At 40.5% G+C, this 15,847-nt stretch overlaps 1 pseudogene; it reads right to left on the reverse strand.

Moving 5' to 3' along the window:
* Nucleotides 1-902: 902 nt before the first annotated feature.
* On the reverse strand, nt 903-1,963 carry LOC119250280 (spermine synthase-like; annotated as a pseudogene).
* Nucleotides 1,964-15,847: the final 13,884 nt, after the last annotated feature.

Consider the following 15,847-nt stretch of genomic DNA (forward strand, 5'->3'; position numbering starts at 1 on the left):
GGATCGAACTGGCGCTGCAGAGGCTGCAGGCAGCTTCACAGCCCAGCGCTCAACCGCTGCGCCACCAGGGGAGGCCCTCTAATTTTATTTTTTAATTTTTAAATTTTTTTTGATATTTCTAATTTTAGAGGAGGAAAGCAGTGTCTGGCTATTTAAGTGTATTAGTTTGCTGGGACTGCTGTTACAAAGCACCACAAGCCAGGTGGCTTAAACAATAGAAATGTATTAGTTCTCAGTTCCTCAGACTGGAATTGATGAGATCAAAGTGTCAGCAGGGTTGGTTCCTTCAAGGTGTTGTGCAGGACAATCTGTTCCATACCTTTCTACTAGCTTCTGGGAGTTTGATGGAAATCTTTGGTATTTCTTGGCTTATAGAATCATCCTCTCAATTTTTGCCTTCATGTCAGATGGTGTTCTCCTTGGGTGTACATGTCTCTCTATATGGTATATTTTAAAAAAGATTTATTTATACAAGAACCAGGGTACAGGCCAGATGTGCGCAAGGGTGAGAGGATTCACCAGAGACAGAGTGCGGAACAGAACAGGCAGACTGACAAAATACACTGCTGAGGGGAGAAGTGGGCGAGGCAGGAGAGGTCTGCCTTGCCATGTGGGCATCTCCACTGCCAGCAGGGATCAAACCGTCCCTGCAGAGGCTGCAGATAGCTTCACAGCACCGTGCTTAACCGCCTGCACCACCAGGGAGGCCCTCTATATGGTATTTTTTAATAAGGATTCTGGCCAGGTTAGAGACCCACATTTCTCCAGTATGAGTTGACCTTAATTCATCACATCTGCAATGACCTTATTTCCAAGTAAGGTCACATTAGAGGTACTGAAGGGTTAGGATTTCAACATATGAATTTGAGGGGGACACAATTCAGCCTGTAAGCATTTAGCGATCAAATGTTCATCCCATAATCAAACTCCCTCCTTTCTCTGGTGTACCTCTTCAGTACTAGAATATAGTCTTCTATTAGAACCTGATAGCAGTCTCCTTTAAGATTATCTAAGACACATGCGTTTCTTACATCCACCACTCACCATTTCATTATCATACCGTAGTGACCATCATTGGATTCATTTTGACTATTTCAGCATAAAAACATGCCCTGTCTCTACCTCCTTGAACCAGAACATTTCTGCCAGTAGTAGCTCTTTGCCACTGCTTATGATGGCCCAGATACACACCAAATCACTCTCTGCCAATATAACATCCCCACTGAGGAAGTTAATTGCTTTGAGTGTAGAATTTTAATATTGTGATAAAGTGAATCTTCACATGAGCCACTGATCTTTGTCTGCTTCACCAGTTGCCATCATAAAGCAGACAGACTGTTCTCTCTCTATAGTGCCACCTCCAGCTATGGGTGGTAACTGCTTCACCTGCCCAGTAATTCTCTGACTTGATTCTTTTTCCTACCCTGTTTAAACGACACTCTTTGCCTTGTGCATCACTGGCATAGCTCTGAAGGTCCAGCAGCACCAATCCGTGTTGGGAAATCCTCAAGTTTGCAAAGTTGCCATTGTTTTGCTTATGCAGGTCGCTAAACAGCAGGGTCCTGCCAGGTGAGCACCAGCTCTGTTGAGCCTGTCTCCAGGAAAATGAACTGGAAGCTTTTTAGGATGGTTTCGTCTTTCGCTTTGGCGCTGAGCTTGAGGTCGAGCGTGCTGCGTCGTGCTGCTGCCAGAGTGCAGCGAGGCCCTGGGTCACGTCTCAGGGAGACAGCCACACAGACCCGGGAATGGTGCTCAAGGGTCGGGCTGGGGGCGTGGCGCTGCGAGGGTGAGGGCGGGGCACCGGGGAAGAGCTGGGCGGGACCGCAGGGGCAACGCCAGGCACCTGCATCCCTGAACTGAAAGCGCTGGGTGTACGAGTGAATGGAGGATACTTTCTCCAGTTTCCAATAATATACTTCTCATTTCTGTTTTATACCTCACCAGAACTACTTTTAATGTTCATGTTTCTATCAACAGTCTTCTCAAGACAACCTAAACTATCTTGCAGTTCAAAATTCTTCTAGGCTCTATTTAATATAGGAGCAACCCATTTCTCAGTACGGAAATCTGTGTTAGTTTGCCATGGCTGCTGTTAAAATGTACCACAAGTACTAGAAGGCTTAAACAATAGAAATGTATTGGCTAAGGGCCCTGCTTGCCTTTCTCATCTTGCAAGATGAAGGGTGAAAAAGCTGAGCAGCTGGCAGGTGGCAGGTTAAGATGGATGGTCCCAAGGCCAAAACTCCTAAGAAAGGGAAGCCCAAGTGCAGCTGAAACCCTGTCCTAGTCAGAAGAGTTGCATATCTTCCCTATCTGCTATGTATTCCAGAAAGACCATGTACAAGAGGAAGTATTCAGTAGCTAAATCCAGGATTGAAAAGAAAAAGGAGAAGCTTCTTCCTAATGTTTCAAAACCAGTCGGTGGTGACAAGAATGGCAGTACCCAAGTGGTAAACTTGGTAAAATGCACAGATACTCTCCTACTGAAAGTGTGCCTTAAAACCTGTTAAGCCACAGCAAAACCCCCTTCAGTTAACCTGTGAGAAAACTGTGAGGTAGTGTTGCTGTTGGGACCATTCTGATAGTCTTCACTGGTGCCAGAGAGGATGATTTTCCAGAAGCAGCTAAGGAGTGGCTTGCTACTTGTGACTGGATCTCTGTCCCCCCGTTGAGTTCATCTGCATAAAACACACCAGAAATTTGTCATCACCGCGTCCACCAAAATTGATATCAGTGTGTGAAAATCCTCAGACATCTCAGTGATACTTACTTGAAGAAGAAGCTGTATAAGACAGAAGGCTTTGGATCTTTTATAACCTTCAGCAGAGAGCCCCCTGTTTCTTTCAGTCGCTCACAAGGAGAAAATTGGGGATTGCTGAGTAGGACTACACTTAGCAACTCACCCAAAGCCTCAACATGGCAGCTAGAGTCAAGATGGTTTTTCTGATTCTAAGTGGGTTCCACACTTATAGCTGGAATGATAAAATGTGCCACAGAAGAGCCCCTCCATGCCCCACTGCCACCGCCCACTCTTAACTGAGCACACAGTCATCCTCTCTCAATTCAGTGATCCTGGAAATCCCAGCCACTAGGTTGCACATGGAAGACACTATTAGCATTGCAATGCAGAGCCCTGAAGGCAAACTCCTGTGCTATGTGTGCAATGTTCTCCCCATTAATAGTTAACCCTTCAACTAAAATATCAATGAATACTTGCATGGACAAACTGTTCCCCTAGACTGCTCTAGTCACTGTTCCAAAGATATGTTTGGCTTGGCTTTTACTCCTTGCTCATGCTGTTTCTCCAGATTTGTTTTCCATATCCCCTTCTCTTCCTATCTCAAACATTCCTCCTGCCAAGGTCCAACTCAAATTTTAACCTCTGTACAAATCCTCTTTGCCTAGACATGCCATCTTCCTCTTTAATCCTCTCTAAGGTCTGGTCCATCTCTCACTGCATGGTAGAAACCTCTTATGAGTCTTATTGTGTGTCTTTCTCATCCCAGACCTTTATCACTTACCCCATACCTCAGAGTGTGCAGTTAGGAGGACATTAGAAATGGTCTTAATTTCCCAGGGAGAGAAACTAAAGTGCAGCATGGTTATAAGATTTAGCAAGGTGATACCATAAATTGGAGCAATATCTCTTCAGCATCATTCTCTTCACACTTGCTATTTCCTTCACTAACTAAGGGTGAATCTCTTTGCAGGAAGAGAATATATTTTGTACTCTGTATACTTACCTATTCCCTTTGCAACCCCCCATTCCTTTCCCATGTCTAGTACACAGTAGTTGTTTTATTAACTGTTGATGATGAAAAGGCAAACCCACTTGAAACTATAGTGTTTGTATATTTTTAAATATGAAAGCAATTCTTTTATTCTTTGAGAAAGGGAACATTTCAATGTAGAATCATCAGAGAAAAGCAATTAATGAAAAAAGAATAGACTTTTAAATGCTGTTATGTATTGATAATTGTCCAATTTTCATGAAGCACAAAGGAAAGATGCTGCCTCCCTTTGCCGGCACCATTTCGAAAGAGTAGAAAGTAGATCAATCTTTTGTATTCCCTTTTATGGTTACCAGATTATTCTACTCAAACATTCATTGCAGAGATCAAATGTGACCTAGCGATACTTAATTCAGCTAAGTTTTATGGGGACAACTACATGCAAGACTCATGCTCATCCAGCGTAGAAGATTCAAAAGAGCCTCAAGGGTTGATTGAGACATAGTCACATGTGAAAATTGCTGTACATCAAGACACACCCTGAAGGTGCTGTACCAGAGGGTCAAGCATAAATAGTCAATAGATACTTGAAAAATTGTTCTACCTTACTGGTAATCAATGACAAGCAAATTTATAGGTTAATAAGTATCATTCATTACTCCTTGATCAAATTAATGTTTTTCTTGAAAATTATACCATCTAGTGTTGAACAGAATTAAAGAAATAAGCCCTCAAACATGATGGAAAATTCTTTCAGGGGAATAACTTAACAAAAAATTTCAAAACCTTAAAAATGTGCATATCGATTCACCTAGTAGTTCTATTTCCACAAGTAGACTTAATAAAGTCTAATTCCCAAAGATATTTCTAGAGAAACATTCATTTCATCAGTATTTCTACTGGTACTAATGAAAAACTATCCATAATATAAATAATGATAATAGCTAATATTTAATTGAGCATTTACTATGTTCTGGACACAGATTAATTGATTTGAACCTCACAAATATCCCTATGGGGGAATTATTATTATTATTATTATTATTATCATCACATCCCGAGTTTGTAGAGGAGGTCTAAGTCACAGAAAGGGTAAGTAACCTGGGCATATCTGGTAAATGAAAGAGTCAAGGTTTAGCTCCAGCCATCTATTTCTGCAGTCCGTACTCTTAACCATTCCATTTCAGTCCCTCTCAAATCCAAACAGTCAATAATAGGGAAGTGGTTAATATTAGCAATGTTCAGTGTGTGTGTGTGTGTGTGTGTGTGTGTGAGAGAGAGAGAGAGAGAGAGAGAGAGAGAGAGAGAGAGAGAGAGAGAGAGAGAAAGAGGGAGAAAGAGAGAGAGAAAATGAAGGGAAGAAAGGAAGGGACGGAAGAAGAAAGAAATTAAATTAAAGAAGGTGATGAATGTGTTGTGTCAGATGGGGGTGAGGTATGTCATGAAATTATAGCCATGTTACAGCCTCTCTAATTGGTGAGAATGTGTTGTATTGAGTTGTGTTCTAGAAAAGTATCTTTCAAACTCTTTTGAAATAACCTATATTAAAAAATTAACATTATTTATCACAGCCTTACCCATTCATAAAAGGTTGAGGGTCAGATGGCTCCTACCAGTTCAACTGTGCTAGTTTTTAACAGTATCTATTCCTGTCATTTCCAGGTCTGAAATATTTTGAACATACTATATATTGTTTTATACACACACACACACCCCTACTTGACATAAAGTCTCATGAAACAATACTCACTTTTAGTGTGATAAATTCATATTTTCTGTTCGATTTTATTCTGTTCCATTCCACTCCATTCCATTCTATTCTTAAAATTCTAGCTGTCATCCTCTAGCTGATACCTGGGTTCTAAATTATGGTGCTTGCAATACCTAAAGTATCCACAAGAAGGCATCACGACTCTAGCCAGATATATTTTGAACCAAAGGATGCCCCCTGGGGAGAAAGGGAGGAAAGGATTGTCCAGCCAAATAGACCAAGACTGTGTACTGGACCCAAGCGCAGCCTATCTCTTGACCATTAACCTAGCCAAAGGCTAACATAAAATAACTCATGCCCTATGGAAATGGTTAGGGTCCATCAGAGTCTCAGACTTACCACTGAAGAGGAAATTGCGGAAAGATTTAAATAAGACAAAAGGTGAAAATCTAGGAAGGAGAGGCTAGAAGAGTAATAATATGTCACTAATGAGCAAAGATATCAGTAAGTTGAAGTTATGGGAAACTAGAAACTATGAAAAAGCAGAAGATATAAGAAGTTAAGATATAAAGGCCTGTATACAGAAAGAAATCAAACAGCAATATGGGTGAAGTGCAATCACACTAACGGAAAAACTTACAGGAAGACCTCATACTCCTACTGCCAGTGTCCCTGGGCTTTCCACTCTGGAGACTTGGTCATACCAGGATTCAGTTTTCAGGGATCTTGGGAATATACTTCCATATACTTCTCAGTGCCAGAATTTTACAGTAAATTATTTCTCTTTTTGCCATCTCACAATAGCATTCTTTAGATTTGGCAAATTTATAAATGCATTTTATAATTTCTCGAAATATGTATTTCCCTATAGTAAATTTTTCATTCATTATGGCAGAATATTTGTTTACTTGAGACCCCAATTTTTTTTTTTAAAGACTTATTTATTTATACAAGAACCAGGGTACAGGCCAGATGTGCGGGAGGGTGAGAGGATTCAGCAGAGACAGAGCGGGGAACAGAACAGGCAGACGGACCAAAGACACTGCTGAGGGGAGTAGCAGTCGAGACAGGAGAGGTCTGCCGCACCATATAGGTTTTTCCCCAGCCAGCTGGGATTGAACCCGCGCTGCGGAGGCTGTGGACAGCTTCACAGTGAGGCGCTCAACTGCCTGTGCCACCAGAGAGGCCCGAGACCCAAATATCTTAAGTTTCTTGGTAATAGGAAGTCAAAACTATGTAAATCTAGGTTCAGTAATCCTTTCAATCAACTTAGCAAAAATCTAAGTTCTTAAGTCACTAAAACTTTTTGAGACACTAACAATACTGATGCTGGTACAATCAGGGAGAAATTCTTATCCTTATCTCTATTTAGACCATTTACTGCCATTAATTATATTTAGTTACCCATAAAGATGTAAGTGACAGAAGATAAAGTCAAACATTTATTCTAAGCTATTTTATTGTTCAGTAACATGAACTTATTTTGATTAATAAACTCAGGTAGAATAAAAGTATTACACTTAATGTTGGTAATTCTAAAGACATGCCTGTTTTAATTTAACCAACAAATTTAAGTTAGCTTTCATTCATCAAAAATTATCCCAGGTTACATTAACTTGAAAAATACCTAGATTAGTTTCTGTTATTTTTCTGAATCTTAGAAATAATTTATCTTAGAAATAATTTATACATGTACTTATAAATTAAATAAAATTTATTTACAAATTAATTTGGCAATACTATTCAGAGGTAGAAAAATACACATAATTGTAATCAAGTGCATATACATACAATCAGATGCAAACAAATATCTAATAGTTTTCATTTTAAATATTGTCATGGGTCAGGTACAAAAACTCCTGTGAGCTAGACTTTGGGCAAGGAAGTCTTCAATTTTAGAATCTTTATGTCTCTAGGAGGCAATGGTTTTCAAGTTTAAAGTACAAGAACAGAAGTTTCAGAAGCTAAGAAGAACCCTGTAGAGTCCACTGTGATTTTAAGTAATCTTTAGTGTCATCGGACCAGTGAGACAAGAATTTATAAGAGCAGAGACCATAATATTTTAGTATAAATCCAGCTGAAGTTCTCAAGGGAGGGAATTCTCAGTAAGAGTTAGAAAAAGAAAGACTATGACAAGAAAACATATTAAAAAGAATGACGATAGAGCAATGAACTGAGGAACTCCATGAGCACTAGCCTCCAGCCTTTGCTAAGCAGGGAAATTGTGTGCCACAGGAACTCAACAGTCACTGAGCATTCACCTGTAGGCATGTGTTCACTCAACAGGAATGTCTTCCTTGTTGAGGAGCTCGTACTGCAAGTTCCAGCAACTGAACGCTAGCCTCTGAATGCTCATCAACCAAGAGATTCCAAGAGATCTTTGGTGCAAGAATTCTTGCCAGGAGTTACAGAGTTGAGTCAGCATGGGGACCATTTGGCTATTGCCCCCCCATCTGAAATAAAGGCCATTTTCAATCAAAAGGAGGGAGATTCGAGCCTGAGAGGATTCACAGTGGGAGGACAAGGCAGCCATGGGAGCAGTCATGCACTAGGGGCTCCAGTGGAACTTCACTTGTTTCCAGGGGACACTGGTCCTTGAAGATGAAATTACTTCAGAAACCCAAATTATGTACAAAAAGTACAAAGTAACAAAGTAACTTCTTTGGCCCCATTTTCTGTCCCTTTATTTCTCTATATTCTACATGTGAGTGAAACTCTATGTGGTTTGTTTTGTTTTTCTCCTTCTAGCTTATTCTCCATAACATAAACCTCTTTAGTTCCATCTTTGTTGTAGCAAATTGAAAGCTTTTTTTTTTTTTAATAACTGAGATGTATTTTATTATTTATATATACCACATCTTCTTAATCTATTTATCCGACGTTGGAGATTTCGGTGGTTTCCATAACTTTGCTATTGTAAATAATGCTGCAGTGACGTAGAAGTGCATATATCCTTTCAAATTAGTGTTTTTGCATTCTCCGGGTAGATACCTAGGAGTGGAATTGCTGGATCATATGATAAATCTATTAATGTTTTTAAAGACCTCTGTACTGTTTTCCATAAAGGCTGGACCAGTCCATATTTGCACCAATAGTGTACAAAGGTTCCTTTTACACTACATCCTTGCCAACACTTGTTCCTAATCCTTTTGAGGTAGATCATTCTCACAGGTGTAAAGTGGTAGTTCATTGGGGTTTTGATTTGCATTTCTCTGAAGGCAGGTAATGTTGGACATTTTTTCATATGTCTGTATGGCCATTTGTATGTCTTCTTTCGACAAGTGTCTGTTAGTGCCTTTGCCCTTTTAAAAAGAGAGAATTTTAACATGTCTTTAAAGATAACAGTACTAGGTTCCTGAATGTCTCCAGAAGGATCATGTGATTTGCACTGGGCCCCAGGGCCTTGCAAGATAGAGGTGTCCTGGGAACTTTCCTCAAGAGGCCATCCTGAGCAAAGTCTGAGAATCTAGTGTCTCCAGGGCACACTGGAAAAACAGCGGGGGTGAGGTGCTGACTAGTTGAAATAGAGACTACCCCAAGACCATGAAGAGCACAAACATTTGACTATATTTGGTAAAAATTGTTTCTTTTTTTAGACTTATTAAAATTATGAAATACTTTAGATACTTAAAAATATCATTTATAAAGTTCTAAAGCATAGTAATAAAACAACAGAAGTATATCTATGACTACGTTTAAAAAATAGAACATGAGATTCCGGAGCAACATGGCGGCGAGGAGATGCTGCGAGTAAGATCTCCCATTAAAAAAAGTTAATAGGGAGGAAAAGCGGCAGGTCCCAGTGAGAACAGGGACACGGAAGATAAACGGGTGACGCCAGCAAACTACCCGAAGAAGAAAGTGGCCATAAAAGAGGACCAGAAGGGAGGGAAGCGCAGAACCCTGCTCCCCTCCCCCGCCCACAGAGGCGGCACTCTCCGACCCGCAGAGAGGAGGGAAACAACAAACCAAAACGGCCAACAAGAACGAACGACGCAGCAAGCGGGACTGTGAGTGGAAAGGAACTATTGCAGCCACCACACCCCGTGAACAGGAGCTGTGGAGAACCCTGCAGGATCCGCCGCGGAGGTGAGCAAACGGCTCCGGGAGCCATTAGAGAAGAACAAAGACCCCGGGAGACGCGCACACAGCCCGGGCTGCCGGTAAGCTGGCGCAGAGAGCGGCGCGCTTGGCGGCGCGCTTCAGGTTCCCCGCGCCTGCGACCTAGGCTTGTGGGGAGACGCGCGGAGGCCCTCACGGGGGTGAAAGTCCCTCCCTGAGTGAGCAGGAACCAGGCGCCCAGGCACGGGAGTGGGGTGCAAAAGGCGCCATTCCCGCGCCACTGATCTGGGCTACAGCCCGCGTCCTGGAACTGAGGGCTTTGGAACTGAGACCCGGGGCACGAAATTAGGGGCGTGGGTTCCCCACGAAGGTGGGGCACAAGGCAGAAACAGCACCCCAAAGCTGTTGAGGTGTACCCTACCATCCCCGCTCTGCTCCCTGTCCCACGGGGTGGAAAATCAGCTCCCCAAGGGCTCTAGGAGAGATCTCTGGCGCCACCTAGCGACTTGAAGCCAGCACAGGCTCCTGAAGGAGCTAGTGGCCAGCTGGGGAGTTAGCCCACGCTGGGCCCCTTCCGAACAAGTAGTCTGAGCCCACAGGGAGAGCGAGCACCCACAGCTGGGGCAGACCAGGCGCGCAGAAGAGTGTGCCTGAGACCGGACGCGCAGGGAGTGTGTCCCACATCACCATTATAGAATAGGGACATTTCTTCAGTAAAGACTACCTGCAGAAGGCTTCCTCAGGAGCCAGAGGTGAGCGGGGGAAGTTCGCCCACGCCAGACCCCCTCTGGCCTGCAGTCCAAGCCCAGAGGGGGAGCAGGAACCCACCGCCGGGGCAGACCAGGCGCACAGGGGAGTGTGTCCCCACATCGGCATTTTAGAACAGGGACCTTTCTCCAGTAAAGACTGCTTGAAACTGACAGATGACTCCTGGAAGAACCAGAGGGGAGCAGAGAAGCCCACCCAAGATGCCGGCCAGTCCCAACAACACAGTGTCCCAACGCATACGGCAAATTAGAAAACAGACAGTAGGGAGGAGAAGAACCACACGCAACCTAGCAACTCTCCAGAGAAAAAGCACACCACAAAAAGAAAACCAGCCCCCAGATTGCAACGACAGTAACTTGGAAGAACTTCTGAGCCTTCCAGAAAGAGAATTTAAAATTGCCGTGATTAAAAAACTGACAGAAGTCATAAAGGAAAACAATGATAAGGGAAAAATAATCAACGATCAGAAGAATGAAATTGAGTCCCTAAAGAGGGAAGTAAAAGAAATGCAGGAGATCAAAGAATTAATGAAAGAAATAAAGAATTCTGGGAAAAGCAATGAAAGCAGAATTGATGAAATGGAAGAATGAATAAGTACTCTTGAAGACACAGAAATAAAAAGAACCAAAACAGAAAAGGAAAGAGAAGTACGAAGGAAAAAGAATGAAGAAAGACTTCGGGAACTATCTGACTCCATGAGGAAAGGAAATATAAGAGTTATAGGAATACCAGAAGGAGAGGAGAGAGAAGTAGGAACAGAGAAAATATTCAAAGAGATAATTGAAGAGAACTTCCCAAATGTGAAGAAGGAGCTGAAAATTGATATACAAGAAGCAAGAAGAACACCAAACTTCCACGACGAAAGGAAAAATACAGCAAGACACATAATAGTAAAGCTCCCAAGAATCCAGGACAAGGAAAAAATAATGAAGCTGGCAAGAGGGAAGAAACAGATCACATTCAAAGGAAAGCCAATCAGGCTGACATCAGACTTCTCCGAAGAAACACTACGGGCAAGGAGAGAGTGGAGGGACATAGTCAACAGACTCCAAGAAAACAGATGCCAACCAAGAATACTCTATCCCGCAAAGCTCTCCTTCCTCTTTGAAGAAAGAATATGGACCTTCCCAGACAAACAGAAACTCCAGAATTTCATTGCAACTAAACCCCCACTCCAAAAAATACTACAAGGAGTCCTAAAGCCAGAACCTCAGAGGGACGAATAACAATGAAAGAAGGCCAAAAACAAAAAAAGTTATTAAAAGAATAAATAAATAAAATCAAAGGAAAGACAAACACAATGGCAAATACAGATGTTAACATATCAATATTAACTCTAAATGTAAATGGACTAAACTCTTCAATAAAAAGACACAGAGTTGCAGCCTGGATTAAGAAACAAAACCCAACCTTTTGCTGTCTCCAGGAAACACATTTAGCTACAAAAGATAAAAATAGGCTCAAAGTTAAAGGATGGAAAACAATCCTACAAGCAAATGGACCAAAAAAGAAAGCAGGAACAGCTATACTTATATCAGATAAAACAGATTTCAAACTCAAAAAGATAAAAAGAGACCCCAATGGTCACTACATTATGATCAAGGGGACAATACTTCAAGAAGAAATAACACTCATTAACATATACTCACCAAACGAAGGAGCACCAAAATATATCAGACAACTGTTGTCCTCTCTGAAAACAGACATCAGAGAAAACACATACGTAGTGGGAGACTTCAACACACCACTATCAACAATGGATAGATCAACAAGACAAAAAATAAGTAAAGAAACCAAAGCTCTAAATAAGGACCTAGAGCAATTGGGCTTAACAGACATCTATAGAACACTAAACCCCAAAAAAACGGAGTACACATTTTTCTCAAGCGCACACGGATCATTCTCCAGGATCGATCACATACTGGGACACAAGACAAACATCAACAGATACACCAAGATTGAAATCATATCAACCATCTTTTCTGACCATGAAGGCATCAAACTAGAAATAAACCATAAAAAGAAGGCAAGGAACTTTCCTACCTCATGGAGATTAAAAACCACACTACTGGAAGACCACTGGACTAATGAGGAGATCAAAGAAGAAATTAAAAAAATTTTTGAATTGAACGACAAGGAGGACACCAATATCCTAAATGTATGGGATGCAGCAAAAGCAGTAATAAGAGGAAAATATATAGCAATAGAAGCTCACATCAAGAAACAAGAAAGAACTCAAAGAAACAACCTAATCTCGAAGCTCAAAGATCTAGAAAAAGAACAACAAAAAAACCCCAAAACCAGTAGAAGAAAACAAATAATAAAAACCAAAGCAGAAATAAATGAAATTGAAACTAAAAAAACAATCCAAAAGATCAATGAAACCAAGAGCTGGTTCTTTGAAAAAATCAATAAAATAGACAAACCTCTAGCCAGGCTCACAAAGGAAAAAAGGGAGAAAGCACAAATAAACAGGATCATCAATGAAAGAGGAGAAATCACAACGGACACAGCAGAAATCAAAAGAATAACCAGTAACTACTATGAACAGTTATATGGAAACAAGTTTAACAATCTAGAGGAGATGGACAAATTCCTACAACTCTACAATCACCCAAAGCTACATAAAGAAGAAATAGAGCACCTAAACAGACCAATTACAACTAGCGAAATTGAAATGGTAATCAAAAACCTCCCCAAAAACAAAAGCCCAGGACCTGATGGATTTACAAATGAATTCTACCAAACATTCAGAGACGAATTAGTGCCTATCCTTCACAAACTCTTCCAAAAAATTGAGAAGGAAGGGACAATACCAAACACGTTCTATGAAGCCAACATTACACTAATACCAAAACCGAACAAGGACAACACAAAAAAGGAAAACTACAGGCCAATCTCCCTAATGAACACTGATGCAAAAATCCTCAATAAAATTCTAGCCATCAGAATCCAACAATGTATCCATAAGATAATTCACCACGACCAAGTAGGATTCATTCCAGGGACACAAGGATGGTTTAACATCCGAAAATCAATCAACGTTATCCAACACATCAACAAAAAGAAATATAAAAACCATATGATAATATCAATAGATGCTGAGAAAGCTTTCGACAAAGTGCAACACCCATTCATGATAAAAGCCCTTGAAATTCTTGGGATACAAGGAACATACCTTAACATCATAAAGGCCATCTATGACAAGCCAACAGCCAGTATCATTCTCAATGGTGAAAAGCTGAAAGCAATTCCATTAAGATCTGGAACAAGACAAGGATGTCCACTCTCACCACTGCTTTTCAATATAATACTGGAAGTCCTAGCCAGGGCAATAAGACAAGAGAAAGACATCCAAGGAATCCAAATAGGAAAAGAAGAAGTCAAACTATCACTATTTGCAGACGATATGATATTATACATAGAGAACCCCAAAAACTCCACAGAAAAGCTAATTCAACTCATCAATCAGTTCAGTAAAGTGGCAGGATACAAAATCAACACGCAAAAGTCAGTAGCCTTCCTATACACAAACAATAAATCTGAAGAAGAAGAAATCAAAAAAACCATCCCTTTCGTTATTGAAACAAAAAAAATCAAATATTTGGGAATAAATCTAACAAAAGAGGTAAAGGACCTATACAAAGAAAACTATAAAACACTGTTAAAAGAAATAGAAGAAGACACAAAGAAATGGAGAGACATCCCCTGCTCATGGATTGGAAGAATAAACATTATTAAAATGGCCATCCTTCCAAAAGCAATATACAGATTCAATGCTATTCCAATCAAAATTTCAATGTCATTCTTCAAAGAAATAGAACAATTATTGATGAAATTCATATGGAATCACAAAAACCCCGAATAGCCAAAGCTCTCCTGAAAAAAAAAGAAGGGAATGGAGGCATCACACTCCCAGACTTCAAACTCTACTACAAAGCCATAATCATCAAAACTGCATGGTATTGGAACAAGAACAGACATACAGACCAATGGAATCGAATAGAAAATCCAGAAATAAACCCACAGATTTATGGTCAACTAATCTTTGACAAAGGAGCAAAAACTATGCATTGGAGCAAAGAAAGTTTGTTCAATAAATGGTGCTGGGAAAACTGGGTCGCTACATGCAAAAGAATGAAGCTTGACCACTACCTCACACCATACACAAAAATCAACTCAAAATGGATTAAAGAACTAGACATAAGACCTGAAACCATAAAATATATAAAAGGAAATATAGGCGAAACACTACGTGATTTGCACATCAAAGACATCTTTACAGACACATCACCCAAAGCAGTGATAGTGAAGGCGAAGATAAATAGATGGGACTACATCAAATTAAAGAGCTTCTGCACAGCAAAAGAGACAATAACAAAAACAAAGAGAAACCCCACCAACTGGGAGAACATTTTTGCACCCAACACTAATGATAAAGGACTGATCACAAAAATCTGCAAAGAGCTGATGAGACTCAACAACAACAAAGAAAACAATCCAGTCAAAAAATGGGCAGAAGAGCTAAAAAGAAACTTCTCAGAAGAGGAAATGCAAATGGCCAACAGGCATATGAAAAAATGTTCAACATCACTTGTAAGCAGGGAAATGCAAATCAAAACTACCATGAGATACCATCTTACACCAGTGAGAATGGCACATATTAAAAAAACTAGCAACAAAAATGTTGGCGAGGGTGTGGAGAAAAAGGAACTCTTCTGCACTGTTGGTGGGAGTGCAAACTGGTCCAACCACTGTGGAAAGCTGTGTGGAGATTTCTGGACCTACTAAACATAGAGCTTCCATATGATCCAGCAATTCCACTCCTAGGAATTTACCCAAAGGACACAGAAACATCAATTCCAAAGAACACCTGCACCCCTATGTTTATAGCAGCACTGTTTACAATAGCTAAGCTTTGGAAACAACCCAAATGCCCAAAAATAGATGACTGGATCAAGAAGATGTGGTACATATATACCATGGAATATTACTCAGCATTCAAAAAAAGATAAACACATGCAATTTGCAGCAACATGGATGGCGCTGGAAGGGATCATGCTCAGTGAAATAAGCCAAAAAGAAAAAGAAAAATACCGGATGGTCTCACTCATAGCAGGAATCTAGAAAACTTAAATAAGGGACCAGGAAAATGAATAACTATAAGAAAGTGAAAATCAAAATCAACAAAAAACTATGAACCAGAGACACTTTTAGGGGGGCGGGGGCGGGAGGGGAGGGATTGGGGTCAGAATGGGGGGGCTGCAATTGTATGGGGACTATAACAATAAAATTTATTATCTAATAAAAAAAAATAGAACATGATTGAATCATATATAGTGTTGTAAACTAACATTACCTCAGTTAAAAAACAGAACTTGATTAATACCTCTGAGAACCTCATATATCTGTCTCTCAACCTCTAGCTGCCTCTCTTCCAAAAATAACCACTCTACTGAATTTTGTGTTTAACATTCTTTTGTGGTTTTATTGCAAATGTATATATCCTTAGTTACAGTTATAACTTTCATTTGTTGAGTGCTTGCTCTTTGTAGGACATTATCTAAATTATTTA

The sequence above is a fragment of the Talpa occidentalis genome, unplaced genomic scaffold (genome assembly GCF_014898055.3).
Source record: "Talpa occidentalis isolate TD23 unplaced genomic scaffold, MPIMG_talOcc4v2.1, whole genome shotgun sequence".
NCBI lineage: Eukaryota > Metazoa > Chordata > Mammalia > Eulipotyphla > Talpidae > Talpa > Talpa occidentalis.